A 15400-nucleotide genomic window follows, 5' to 3' on the forward strand; every position below is an offset into this window, starting at 1 on the left:
GCATATTCATAGTCATAAGCATATTTTCATAAAGAATATGGAGTATAATGTCACACATCCAACATAAATTTTTTCCAAGGGTAATGGTAGATTCTGCATCATGGGCAATTTTTAAAGCAAGTTTTTTCTAAAAGACCAAGCTCTAGGAATTATTTTGTGGAAGCTCTGTATGTAGGTCAGGCTAGATAGTTAAAAAGGTCCTTTCTGGGCTTGGAATCTCTGGCTCTTTAAAGGAGAGAGGGATTTCATTGGGAGTTGAGGGGACTTAACATTTCATTGGTGCACTCATCACTTAAAGGATGGAACCCTATGTGAGACTCTACAGTGTTAGTGCTTCCACTGCCAAGGCCTGGCGAGCCTTTAAGGGGAGAGCGATTATTTACACAAACTGAGGACATAGCTACCTCTTGTACTAGAACTGCTGTTTACCACTTTGCCTTATAGTACATATCTTGGCACGCAATTAAAAATAAGTATCCTGAGCTGACCTCTTGCCTGTCAGAATAATTCTGAGTGAAAAGAACCTGGCCTGTTCTGAGGCCAAACTCTGATATTGAAGCTGGGTCAGATTCACACTGTGACACTACAGTATAGGGGCGCTTCAAAAGTATTTTTTTTTCTGTTAATTTCATTTCTAAGGACAGCCATGAAATATAAAATCTTTGCACTATTTTGTCATGTGAGAATAGGCAGCTTTTTTGCCACAATTGGACCTTGAGTGTAGGAAAATAAGCTCATAAGCTAGAGATAAGCAGGAAAGGCAATAATGAATAAAACTGTCATTTGAAGGAACGTTTCTTTGATTACCTCTTAGAATTATTTTTTAAATTCTGACTGCTTGAGGCAAATCCTGCCCTCAGCTTTCAAGATATGTAAAACCACTACCATGGTTCAATGGATTTATCTATCTTACAGTAGTATCTGAGCATGTGATTGTGTGAACAACTCATATTGGCAGGAAAAGGGATAATGAGAGCCAGAAAGAAAAATCAGACCGTTTATCTATAACTGGAAGGTGTTTGGACTTAAATTGTTATCAGGGCTGCTGAGGAGGAGCTGATTGTCATGATAAAGGGAGGAATGCAGAAGAATAATGAGGCGTGAGACTCAAGGTGGAGACTTGAAAGAGAAGGAGTCTACAGCAGTAGTTCTCAATCTTTCCAAACTACTGCTCTTTTTTTAGGAATCTGATTTGTCTTACATACCTCCAAGTTTCACCTTACTTAAAAACTATTTGCTTATAAAATCAGGCATAAAAATTCAAAAGCCACAGCGCCCTATTAATGAAAAATTGCTTACTTTCTTATTTTTACTATAAGATTGTAAACTAAATCATTTGGGTTATAAATACCATACTTACATGTCAGCATATGGTGTATATAGAGTAGTATAAACAAGTCATTGTATGAAATTTGAGTTTATACTGACTTTGGTAATGCTTTTTATGTAGCCTATTATAAACCTAGACAAATATCTACATGAGTTGGTGTACCCCTGGATGACTTCTGTGTACCCCCAGAGGTAGGCGTACTCTTGCTTCAGAATCACTGGTCTAGGGCTCCCACTTTCTGGGAGGGGAAGTATGGGGGAGCTACCAGAAGGCGTTACTTCTGTGGTGGGCTCTAGAATAGGGCAGAGTTCCAGATGTATATAACCCTGTGGGTCATTGTTCCAGAGGAAGACCCAGAGAGACTAAAATCTTAGCTCCGTGGCAGGCAGCAGCAGTTGCTGAACTTCTATGTGGATTTGTGTGGGTGCTTTCGAGCTCTGTTGGGGGGAGACCCAGGAACTTGCTACTCTGAAAGAAAAGTGGGATGTGGGGGGATGGGTCAGTGGGAACAGAGATGTTATGGATCATGCATAGCCTTGTTAGAAACTTTATGTGGGATCTCGTTACCTTGGAAAGGGTAAGACTATATGACCCCAGTGGAAGGCTATGTCACCAAAACAATGAAATTGCTACTGGACCTGAACAGCTATCAGAAAAAGGCCACTGAAAGGGAGGTCCTGCACAGCTGTACCCAGCCACAGGGGGTGGTGAGGTCTGCTGGTGAGTCACTCTTCAGTAGTGCACTTTGTGTTCTTTCCTGAACAACGAGAAGTCTTGTGGCACCTTATAGACTAACAGATATTTGGAGCATAAGCTTTCGTGGGCAGAGACCCGCTTAATGTGCTTTTCCTTACAACACCTGTGTGAAGTAGGAAAGTGTTATTCTCCCCATTTTGCAGGTGGGGAACTCATGCATGAGCAGAGTAACTGATTTGCCTAGGGTGGCACAGGAAGTCTGCAGTAGAACAGCAGAATTGAGCCTATATCTCCCAAGTCCTAGACTAGCATTCCAAGCACTGGCTCATGATTCCTTATGAAGAGATGGAGCACACAGCTCTTTTGTGAAAATGCACACAGAGCCATACTCCCATATGGCTGTCTCTAGCCATGTCTACACGTGCACGCTACTTCGAACTAGCGGCACTAACTTCGAAATAGCGGCCGTCACGGCTACACGTGTTGGGCGCTATTTCGATGTTAACATCGACGTTAGGCGGCGAGACGTCGAAGCCGCTAACCCAATGAGGGGATGGGAATAGCGCCCTACTTCGAAGTTGAACATCGAAGTAGGGCACGTGTAGATGATCTGCGTCCCGCAACATCGAAATAGCGGGGTCCGCCATGGTGGCCATCAGCTGAGGGGTTGAGAGACGCTCTCTCTCCAGCCCCTGCGGGGCTCTATGGTCACCGTGGGCAGCAGCCCTTAGCCCAGGGCTTCTGGCTGCTGCTGCTGCAGCTGGGGATCCATGCTGCATGCACAGGGTCTGCAACCAGTTGTCAGCTCTGTGGATCTTGTGTTGTTTAGTGCAACTGTGTCTGGGAGGGGCCCTTTAAGGGAGCGGCTTGCTGTTGAGTCCGCCCTGTGACCCTGTCTGCAGCTGTGCCTGGCACCCTTATTTTGATGTGTGCTACTTTGGCATGTAGATGTTCCCTCGCAGCACCTATTTCGATGTGGTGCTGTGCAACGTCGATGTTGAACGTCGACGTTGCCAGCCCTGGAGGACGTGTAGACGTTATTCATCGAAATAGCCTATTTTGATGTCGCTACATCGAAATAAGATACTTCGATGTAGGCTTCACGTGTAGACGTAGCTTCTGACAGCAGAGATAGGTCGTACTGGGACCTAGACAATGGGATTCCTTTTGCACGTCCTGCTTACTTAAGCTTTATCCAGGGGTCAGTGAGACTTTTAGCTGACTAACAGCTGCACGTTTCAGCCTGCAGAAGGTGCTAAACTCAATACCAATCAAATAGTCAATGTCTGTGTCTGCCTATAAGGATGATGTTGTTGGTTTGCACTTCATGGTCACTAGTCTCATTAAATTTATTGATCTGTAAAATAACTATGTAAGATCTGTGCTGCTATTTAGAGAACATTTGCAGATACTTTAAAATTACAAATAAATAAAATGTAAAACAGTTCAAACTGTGTTTCTCTGTTATTTAACAAGGCTGGATAACATGCTTTTATTTCTCTGATAGCAACTGAAGTAGCATAAGGAATTCAGGGAAATAGACTCCTTGCATTTGATGTTAGTGGTGTGACTTATTGTTGCAGGAGAATCATCACAGCCTGAACTCCAATCTCGCTGGTCTAGGGCTCCCACTTTTTGGGAGGGGAAGTATGGAAAAGCATTTAAATTCATCTATCAGAACATTTCTATTTCTATTTAGCTGACTTAGTCTGGGTTACCTCGTAGGACTATAGACGTTAAAGGAAGGAAAGACTGACGTAATATAACTGATTTCACCTGCCAGAGGTCGCTATGACCACTGCAATTTTAAATATTTCACCCTGACTACACTTTCCGTTAAAGTTGCATATTTCTGGCCAATGCACGAATTGAAGACAAGGGAAGAGAACTTTCATGTTTGTCTTTTGGGATTTGTTCTGCCACAGAACTATTTTTTTTTTCTGAAATTTGTATGCTCTGTTAATTAAACTATTTTTCTTATGCAGTACAAATGCCTGATTTTGGCTTTGTAGCCCTGTGTAGACAAATAAAGGCTACTGAATAAGACTATTCTCATTTTTCCCAATTTGAATCTATAGTAACACTACTCAAGAAATGTAAACCAGTATATTTCCACTGAGGTTGAGAGAGCTACAATGGTTTACGCTATCTGAGAATCTGGCGTCAAAGATTTACGCTAGTGTGTATACAGAGTAATTTAGAAAATAATCTGATTTACAACTGAAGTGATTTAAATCACACAGGGTGAAGCCTCCCAGCCATATTAATTTCCATTGCTCATTTCCAAGAATTTATAAACAATTGTGTTGATTTTTGCTAGCTTCTCTCTCCAGTGACTGTAGATTGTATTTAATAGTTCCACTGAAACCTGACTATGGATTTCTAATAGCTGCCATCTTGAGATTTTCAGGAATTGGAATTTAACACCTGCTATTACATCAGTGTCTGGAGCCTATGATCTGGCTGTTTTCAAAGTTGAAAGTGTGATGAGTGGAAAGTTGTAGTAATTACTGAACAGATGCACTTAATAAGGTCTCTATTGGATTTCCAGCTGGCAACTAGAGCTGTGTGCGGGGACAATGTGACTGCAGCCACTCAGATCGTTATGTGACATCACATCCTCCGCTCTGTTGTCATAGCAGCTGTAATCATTCCACTGAAAATTTCCCCAAGGAAGACTGCAAACATCATCTTTCTCCATTAAGTGGAAGTTCCTGGTGTTTAGTTGCTTGCTGCTACTGTATGATGCCATTTCTTATTCCTATTAATTTAAGATCTTCTTCCCCTACAATTTACCCTGATTTGTTAGGCAGTGATACAGACTATCAAATGGTGTGCATCTTGGAGGTAAACAACTGCTCAACCAGTGCAACTTTACTTACTATTCCAGCATCAGAGTTCCCCATACATACTAGCGAGAGGTAAATGTAAGATGACCTAGTTATAAGGAATACTAGGCCTGAAATTCTTAGCTTACTTCGGTTTCAGGTCACTGTAACTCTACTAACGTCAGTAGCACTCTAGCGGGCTTATACCTGAAAAAGACGATAATCGGGAAAGCTGTTGGTACCAATTTTATCTAACTATTTTAGTATTAATAATATAGGCCATTAAAGACAAAATCATTCTAAAAATTCTAACTTGCCACTTTCTTCTCCATTTATGTGGAATCCTTATGTTTTTGCAAGAATTTCAAGTTGGATGCTGTTTTATCAGTTTCCATTTTCATTTTCTAGTCTTTCATTTCTGGTTCTGATACACTTGCACAATGCTAATATAACTGGGCATCCAAAGATGCAGGGAAATGGTAACTGCAACACATCTTTCACAAAAAAGTTCTTCCTCCCTGTTAGAATTTGCTTTCCATGAATAACTCTGCAAAGGACTTCTTGCTCAGATAAAACAAATGCTCAGACATCATGCTTCAGAATACGTATACAGGCAGTGAATTTTAAATATGCCACAGAGGCAGAGATGAGGGAGCAGCAGAGAAGTACCAGCGGCTGAGTTTTAACGCTAGTTAAAATAACGCAAGAAACAAAACTTCCTTGAAAATTGACCATAGTTAAGAATGTTGATGGACAAAATATTTCTCTAACCTAGTGGTTCTCAGCCAGGGTATGTGTGCTTCTGGGGGTACTCAGAGCTCTTCTAAAGGGTATATTAACTCAGAGTTTCTCAACTTTTTTATGAATAAAAAATTGGACTTATTTCATGTTCATCTAATTTTTTATTTCTCCTTTTTGCATAATCATAAGTGTGATGGTAAGTTATTGTCTATAAGCAATTTCTTCCAACCAAGTTTCAATTGTAGAAAAAATATTGTGTGTCTGAAAACTGTGTGTGTGTGTGTGTGTATATATATATATATATATAGAGAGAGAGAGAGAGAGTACTTTATAAAAAAGTTTGAGAAACACTGCTGTAACCCATAGAGTAGTATTAATATCCAGTACTTAGGTATTTCTACCGTGTTGACCTGACAATCAGCAATCACAGTTTTTCACTATAGCATTCAGCTTTCTCAGCATGAATAGAGCACTAACAGGATAATTTTGTCCCCAGGCCATGATTCTGCAATTGAGTGTACACACATGAATTTGAAAGCAATTAGGCTTTACATAGGTGCACTCATTCATGGCCAGCTGCAGGGTTGGGGATTTCTTTAAACTGGCTTCAGGGCCACTGATGGGATGAGGGGAAGGGGGAAGTTGCCCCTACGGTCTGGTGACTTTAAAGGGCTCAGGGCTCTGGACTGTTGCCACCACTACAGCAGTGATGGCTGGAGCCCTGGGCCCTCTAAATTGCCATCAGAGCCCTGCACAGCCTGGTCTGGACAGCACGAGGTCTGGCTGAGAGAGGTGCTGTGCAGTTTGGGTGGTGCTGAGGGCTGGCTGTTCTTAGTCCCACCCCTTCCATCTGAGGCCCTGCCCATGGTCCAGGGCTCGTCGAAGTCTATCAACAGCCCTCATTGGCTGGCAAAGTTAAATTCCATGATCAGTGGAGAACGATTCTACCTTTCTTTAAAAAGTGTACATTGAAATTTTAAATGAGTACAATTGCACTTTTGGGAAACTGAACAGCTAGTGAAATTATGATTCTACTCTTGTGAGTTGTAGGTGGTGAAGCCTTTTGGCCTGACTGTAGGTCACATTAAGAACTAGCTCCATCTCCTGTTAAAACCAGTTGGAATCTTGACCCACTGATTCCCCAGATAGGGCAACTTCCATATGGACACAATGTAATTTTGAATGTGTTACTTTTCGTTATGCTTGTGTGGTTCATGCCAAATAAGTAAGATTTTTGAGGCGCATACGAACTGGAATTAGGAAATCAGAAGAACTGCTTCTCCAATTTTCATAAGTAATGTATATAATGGGCTATTTTATTTGCATTGTTGAATCTACTGATTAGGTAGCAAACAGGTAAAAAATCTTGCATCAATTTGCAGTCATGTGTGGTTATACTTACTCCCCCACTCCTAAGAATGGACTTGTTAAGTATGTAGATGCCCACATACTGTAAAGAATCAATGGAATTTTATATGAACACTCTCATCACTAAATTTGTGGCTTGATTAATCCTTGAAGTGTAGTTGTATTAAAAAGACAGTAAAAATAACATCTTTGAGTGTTCTAAAGTTTGTTTGTCTCTGTGTGACTTTATGTATTTTTTTTCTATATGACTTAGTTTCCTGACTGCGAGCCCTTGAACTGAATAGCAAACTGTGTTCTTTCCTCCTTGAACATTGTCACCACAATTAAAGATCTTGCAGGCCTAATTATATTCTAACATTTGTGCAACCCTGATAATGGAAGAGATAATTTGGCCTGTGGGATTGTTAATACTGGTGGCAATGTGCAAAAAGAAAAAAAAAAAAAAAGAAAAACCACACAGATTGTGTTTGCAGGGCCAGTGGCTTGGAGGATGAAGAAATCCTATAGTTTTACTTGTAAACTGAGCAGATTTAATATGGAGAAGGTAATTGAGAAACAAAAGCATAAAAATCTCACAGTGCCACATTTACAATAGTTTCTCAGAATAGAAACGTTTTAATTTACAGAAACAAGAAGTCCTGTGGCACCTTATAGACTAACAGATAATTTGAAACATAAGCTTTTGTGGGCAAAAAGCTGCTTTGTCAGATGCAGGAGAAGGTCTTTGCCCACGAAAGCTTATGCTCCAAATTATCTGTTAGTTTATAAGGTGCCACAGACTGCTTGCTGTTTTTGAAGATACAGACTAACTCAGCTACCTCTCTTAATTTAGAGAATGATCTCATCTAATGGAGCAGCAGTTCTGTCGTGCCCCAGTAGATGGCACTAGGACATATATTTAAACTCATAAGCTCTCTGAAGGCTTTTGCAAACTCACTTTTTTTAAAACAAAAAAGCAGTAAAGTATCACTTTATTCTTTAAAGTGCTACTTTACTGCTTTTTTGTTTTGATACTATATAGACCACAATGGCTTTTTTTCTGTTACTAATCACTTGTTTTAGAGAGATGAGCTGGGTGAGCATGGGCAGCGGGTATCGCAGGCAGGGAAAGGCAATGCCTTCCCCAGCTGCCTCACCTCACACCACCCACGCTCCCCTGGGGGCTGTGCATCAGGGCTCACCAGCAGCTCAGAGATCTGGGGCCATGGGAGGCTGCAGTCGTGCCACCTCCCAGCTGCCCAGAGGCTTTGCAGCTGTGCTATTTCAGGCTGGGGGCCAGTGGACCGTGTGTGTGTGTGTGTGTGTGTGGAATTGGGCAGAGGCCAGTGGCCACAATGGTGGGGGAGATGGGCTAACGGGGGCTGGGAATGCTTGCCTCCCCAAGTCCTGGAGTCATCAACCACCGATGAGGGTAAAGGGATCTTTCACTGGAACAAATTGTGAGAGAGAGAAGCTTACACAGATTTATTAAGCGCGGCTTTCTACAGGATCTGTTCACTGAACTTCACCAATGTATGACCGTCTAGTCCAGTGACTCTGAACCTTTCCAGACTACTGTACGCCTTTCAGGAATCTGATTTGTCTTGTGCATATTCAAGTTTGACCTCATTTTAAAACTACTTTCTTACTGAATCAGACATAAAAATACAAGTGTCCCAGCGTGCTATTACTGAAAAATTGCTAAGTTTCTCATTTTACCATATAATTATAAAATACATTGGAATATAAATATTGTACTTACATTTCACTTTATAGCATATACAGTAGTATACATAAGACATTGTAGGAAATTTTAGTTTGTACTAACTTTGCTCGCGCTTTTTACATCGCCTGTTGTAAAACTAGGCAGATACCTAGATGACTTGATGTGTCCCTTGCAAGACCTCTGCAAAACCTCAAGGGCATGAGGATGAGAACATTGAGGCTGCTCAGCACCACTGACAATCAGGCTATTTTTATTTAGATACCAAAACATGGATTTTGCAGCATCATTTCAGGCACCCAAGGCTGCAAGTTTTGGCCTTTGTGAATTATTTTTGTCTTTGAAACACAGTATCGAGCATATTATTTTACTCTTTGATGGAGTCAATGTATCAGAATGTGTAATCTTACCAGATTCTAAGGGTTCCTTTCATTTTTAGTTGGTCTAGTTAAAATTCAGAGAAAATGCTCTTATCTTGCTTGATTCTCCTCTGCTTCAGAGAATTGCCTAGTTATGAATTTGTCATTTGGCACACATTTTAATATTTCTTGCCTTAAACTGCCTTGACATGAGCCAACTGCATTTCAAATAACTTAGTGTACTTGATTTTTTCTTGGGACCCTAGAAGGGTCTAAGAAATAATGGACACTGCAGAATTTTTTAAAAGGAGTCCTTTTGAAATCTTAAAAGTTTTAAATCAGTTTTAAAATGCATTTTTATTTTTATTTTAAAAAATGATGTAGCGAGTCAAAATCAGTTTTGGAATAGGACCCTATGGAGTGCTATGACAAAAATTTCCATCAGTAGGGAGACCAAGAAAGTAGCTGCCTTCAGGTCGGGCGACTTAGAAGGATGTGGCGGATCCCAGATGCCACTGCCATTACAGCAGCAATAGCAGCTGGACCTCTTTAAATCACTGCCAGAGCCCTGGGAAGTGTGTGCTGGGCAGTTCTGAATGGCTGGCTGGGGAAAGCTGGCTCCCAGAGCAACTTCTTCTGCCTGATGAATCACTCCTTCTGGGGGGCCAGAGCTGCTTCCCCTCACCTTGTCCAGGGCCCCGATAAAGTCTGTTGGCTTTTCTGATGATAAAGTATCCAAACGTGGTGAGCTGGGTTTGGAACTTCAGTCCTCCAAGTGTATGAGATCTCTACCACTAGATCTGTTGGCTGCCATCAGTAGAAGGGCCATTATGTTCTCTATAGACTGCAGCTGGCAAAAGCATGTCATGCCAAATCCTACTTCCACTGAAATAAGGGGCAAAAAATCCTCTGCAGGTGGGGGTTGAACACCTAGAACTCATCTGCAATGATGAGGGAAGCAGAGCAACATTGGAGTAATGCTGCGGCGGGTGCAGAACCATCTGGGGCTGTGTTGCTCTGCTTCCCCCACTGCTGCTGGGGAGTGTGGGGTAGTGGTGTGGGGTGGCTGGACCACAGCTGCTTGTGCCAGCACCACAGCCTCATTAGTTCTCTGGGCTGCATTGCTCAGGGGCTGAGGGTGGGGAAAAGATGTGCAGAGCAATGGTGGGGAAGGGGTGGGCCCTGGGACAGAGGTGGGGGTTGTCCTGGGCATTCCCGAGGCTGGCGAGGAGTCATGTGGCTAGTGGCCCCTCCCCTGCCTCCTCCTCATCGCCCTGCTAGAAATGGCCCAGTATTATAGTTGATCGGACCCCAGATTTCCTATGTCAAAATCATTAAGCTTTATTATAATGTCATCTTCAAACGAAAACCAACAAGTAAGTTTTCTTACAGGCCCTGTCCCATTGCAACCCAGGTCCCTTCCAGCTCTTTAAATAGCTCACCGCTGGCTTTTGCCATGGCTCAGACAGCTCTTGCCAGAGCTGCACCCTAGGGTGCACCCACTTACTTACTTTCATCTCTGGTTAAAAGCCGACACTTTAAATTCTAATGGCCTGTAACTCAGTTTGGCCTATTTCCTTCAAACTTTACTGTGCAAAGGTGCAAATACTTGGGCCATGTGCACACTCCACAAGTAAGGTGAGCTATGTTGGGTTGACTTAGAGCCATGGCAGTAATTAATCTGGATTTTTCATGTCCACGCTGTCCTCTTGTCAGTGGTGTGCATCCTCCCTAGGAGTGCTTGCACTGACCTAAGATAATCAGTTTTTGGGGGCCCGTGAGCCTGGGCCCTCAACAGGAAGGAGCTCTGTGCAGAGCAGGGAGCTGAGAGCCTGGGCAGCTGTTGGGATCAAGCTGGGAACTCTGCTGGGGCTCACAGCCTGAGTTCTTGCTGCCATGCGAAGCTGCTGCCGCCAGCAGTACTGGGCTTACAGCTGGAACACTTCCCCCACATCCCCTATGTGAAAACGGGGATACTACCCGCTGTGGGATTCATTGTCAATTTCATGGCTACATCTGCAGTCAACCTGACTGCCTACAGGCAATACAGATGCTGTGTTGCATGGCTTATGTTAACCTCTGTTGTACGCCTCTCATCAAGGTGGATTTACTAGGCTGCCAGAATAGGCAAGTTACACCAGTTCTAGGAACACTGTAGTGTTTATACTTATATTGTAAGGTCAGTGTAGGCTGCCTTACATTGAATTAACAATTGCAAGGTAGACATGCCCAAAACAGGCTGGTATGTAGGATTTGTGTGTGTGTGCGCACACGTGCCTCTTTTGTAAAGGTGGACTGCAGTATTTTTAAATAGTCATGCAATGAGTTTGCGTAAGAGAGGTTAATGAAAAATGTGAATGGAAACATTGATTGGTAAAATGATTTTATTATAACATACTGAAAATTTATACAGTGATAAAGGCTTTATATAAATTAACTTCTGGGATCTTGTTGTATTATTATAAGCGAAAAAAAATATTCCAAAATGTTCCAATCTTCATCTTTGGAATTTTTCAGTTAAGACTATATATAAACCCTACACTTAACTCTGCCCCTGTGGTCTCATAACTTTCATCTCATCCTCCTCCCTTTCCTGTTGCTAGCGGCTAAGGGCATGCTGGGAAATGCAGTCCCTTCCCTGCATCAGGGCCAACTCTCTAGGTGTCATGCATCTGATGAAGTGGGTCTTTGCCCACAAAAGTTTATGCTTCAAAATATCTGTTAGTCTGTAAGGTGCCACAAAACTTCTTGTTGTTCTCAAAACTCTCTAGGTAGGGTTTTTGTTTTTCTTAAATAGTATAACATAATTGGGTGAAACAATACAAAGGGTCTCATTTAAACTTGCTTAAACTTCTGTGATTCCATTGACTTAAAAAGAGCTACTCCTGATTCTTGCAAGTCTAAATGTGGGGAGAATTAAGCCCAAAATATAGAAAGTACACCCAGTTTTATCATGTTTGGTTATGGAGGGAGGGGAAGGAGGATCCTAACATGCAAGTGTCCCTGTTTCCTCTATTCAACTTGCTCAGGAGTGATGAGGCCCAGTAGTACTATCTAGCGATGCAAAGATGTACCAAGATCATCAGGCCCCAGCAGCTGTTAAAGGTTTTAAGTGGGCTTTGCTTAAATTAGCTGCAGCCGTAACTTGCATTTGAATCTGTGTCAGATGGTGTTGTCCCATAGCCACACAGATGCCATAACATCTCATTAAGCCCATGATACTAGAATACTCTAGGTTTTTTTCCATCCCAGAAGTGCCAACAATTTACTATCGATCTAGGTGCTTGTTGGCATTGTCATATCACCATGGCTAATACACAGAGATTAATTGTTCTTGAATCTGCATGTGTGAGCATTGAGGATGTCAATTACAGCACCACAGAGAGCCAAGATTCACTTACGGCTGTCAGTGTGACAGAATTATCAGAGTAAATGTTCTTAATTCTGTTTATTCTATAGTGATGTTTTTCCATTTTGTTTCAGTCTAATGCTTTCTATTAATTAGAGTTCATTGTGCCATTTACCTGAAATAGTTTCATCTTACAATGAAATTCTGAAAACTGACTTGTCCTGTCATTTCTGTACATGCTTTGCTTGCATGCTGGCCCTCTGAAGCGCGAATGCTAATTTGAGCCCATTGCTTTACCAGGCATTGCTTTTTTACACTAACATTGTGCATTCATAATTATTTCTTTCCATCTCTACACTGTTTAAATGAAACCTTAGGGATATATTCCCATCTGATTGTTTGTTTACATGTTATGTTCAGTCGCTTGTATTTGATAGCTGTCTTATGTTTAATAAATAAGCTTTATCTCTTTAGAAAGTTCATAGTGTTTGTATTTAGGTGGTGAACCTGCATAGACCCTTGTGAAAATCTTGTCTTTGGGCACCTGAATACCCATGAAACTCTGGCCTTTGGACACTTCTTAAACTTGTATCCATCATGCATAGGTGCAGGGGTAAAGGACCTTATGGCTTAAGAAGATCATTTGTTTATAGACTACCTATTATGATAGATCAGACAAATTAATCACTATTTTAATTAGAAAAAGGAACATAACAGCATTAGGTGGATGCTGAAAATTGAAATAAAAGGGATGCCAGTCTGAACATTCATGAAGAGTGAAGAGAGAGAGAGTTGATGAGTGTGACAACACACTCTTATGTTTTAATGACCAGGTCATAGTGAAGTCCACAGAAGGAACCAAAATCTGTGTAAACATATGCTGGTTTTGTGCTACAGTTCAATTTAAAATCTAGCTTTCTAATTACAAGAGTAGCCAGTTGATGCAGTTAATAGGTTTGCTAGCATATCCTATTAATTGCTGGTGGAGGTGGTACAGGTCAGATTTATCTAATTTTAGTACAAAATATGTCTGTGTTCATGATTACAACTTGTCGATTGTTAAAAACTTAAAGGCATATTCAGATGACTAAGTCATTGGTGAGGCCATGGATTTAGCAACTTTTGGAACTCAAGAGGAAAGGACTCTTAAGAATGGGCAATTTTGTGCAGATACAGTAAGAACTAACATGAGTTTTTATTAGGACTTGAACAGAGGTGGACCCAAATGGAAGGTTTGCAGAGATTCAAAAAAGTTCGATTGCTCCTTCATACATCTCAGTTGTATCTCGTTGAGTTTCCCCACTCCTTCCCCACATTTTTTTGTTAGGTTAGCAAAATTATTCCATTGGGGGGTGGGGAAAGGAAAGTAGGAGTACCCAGGCCATATCCCTGCACTCCTCCTGCAATCACCTCTTTATATCTAAATCTACTTGTAGCTATACCTATGGCTGTTTCTACATATGCCACTTTCCTCCGAAGTGGCATGCTAATGAACAGCCCTAAATATGCTAATGAGGTGCAGATGCAAATTCCTGATGCCTCATTAGCATAAGGTCACCTGGTTTGGAGTCCGAAAGATGTTCTTCTGGACACCAAAACAATGTGTAGAAGTGTGGCCCTTGGAGGTCTTCTGGAAGGAAGTCCTCCTTCCAGAGGCCCCTTCTTCCCAAAAATTTTTGGGAAGAAGGGGCTTCTGGAAGGAAGGACTTCATTCTGGAAGTCCCCCCAGGGGCCGCGCTTCTACACATTGTTTTGGAGTCCAGAAGAATGTCTTCTTGACTCCAAACCACGTGACCTTATGCTAATGAGGTGCTGGGAATTTGCATCCACACCTCATTAGCATATTCCAGGTTGTTCATTAGCATGCCACTTTTGGAGGAAAGTGACATGTGTAGAAACAGCCTATAGGTTTATGTAATATACATCTATATAAAAAGATATCAGCATTAAAATTCACAGACTAAATCTGTGAAAGTTCTATTTTTTAGAAGCAACAAGACGTAGTCTATAGAGCATAGCAGTCACAATGTAATGAGATCATTCGTCAACATTTTTTTCCTATATTTTAGATATTACCAATATGTGCGTGTGGGTCCAGTCCAACAGCCTGACAGTCAAGAGTAGTCTCATTTAGTGTAATGGGACAGCTTGCATGGGGCTGCGGGATTAGGTTTAAAAAAAGTCTTCCAATTTCTGTTCCTTTATCCTCATTAGATTTCCCCATTTCTTCTGTTCTCCTATTGTGGAACCTTTGTGCCTACTGTAGTTTTTTTTTTTTTTTTAAATTTTAGTTCCTATTTTTTTCTTACCTTTCAAGTTGTTTTTTGTATGTATGTATTCCATAACGATATCTTTTAGAGTCTAGCAGGAAAGCTAGTTGCAAGTCTTGTAATGAAGCAAGTGGCATGATTCATTGTGACCCCTTTTCTTTATCTTTCTAGGAATCTGTGCTGGTCTGTCTTTTGCAGTTCAAAATTAAAAAAAAAATCATTCCACGATTACTTTTTTTCATCTTCATTCTTAACATACTAGGTAGAGATCAAAAAGTAGAAAAGCTTTTAGTGATGGGAATTGCTCCAACAAAACTGGACTAGGCAGACAGTGTTACCAAAATGGAAAGATTAGAGCAGGGGTGGGCAATAATTTTTGATGGGGGGCACTGCAAGAGTTTGGTAAGTGGTCAAGGGCTGCACTGTTCCATGATATTAATGTGGGGGTGTAGATCTGTGATGGAAGCTGGGTGCAGAAGGAACCTTGCGGTAAGGGATCTGGGAAGGAAAGGATGGAGGGGCTTTGCACTGCTCTGCCCCCAGCACAGTCTTGCAGCTCTCATTGGCTGATTTCTGGCCAATGGGAGCTGCCAGTTTGCAGGACAGGCAGTCCATGGAGTGCTGGATTTTCAGCATTCCAAGAAGCACACGGCCACTTCAGCCAGCTTCTCTGAGCAGTGTACAGTGGTTGGGACAGGGAGGGAGCCTGGCTAAGGAACCTGCTGTACTGCTGGCCAGGAGCTGCCCAGGTAAGTGC

This window comes from Carettochelys insculpta, chromosome 2 (assembly GCF_033958435.1).
Source record: "Carettochelys insculpta isolate YL-2023 chromosome 2, ASM3395843v1, whole genome shotgun sequence".
Lineage (NCBI taxonomy): Eukaryota > Metazoa > Chordata > Testudines > Carettochelyidae > Carettochelys > Carettochelys insculpta.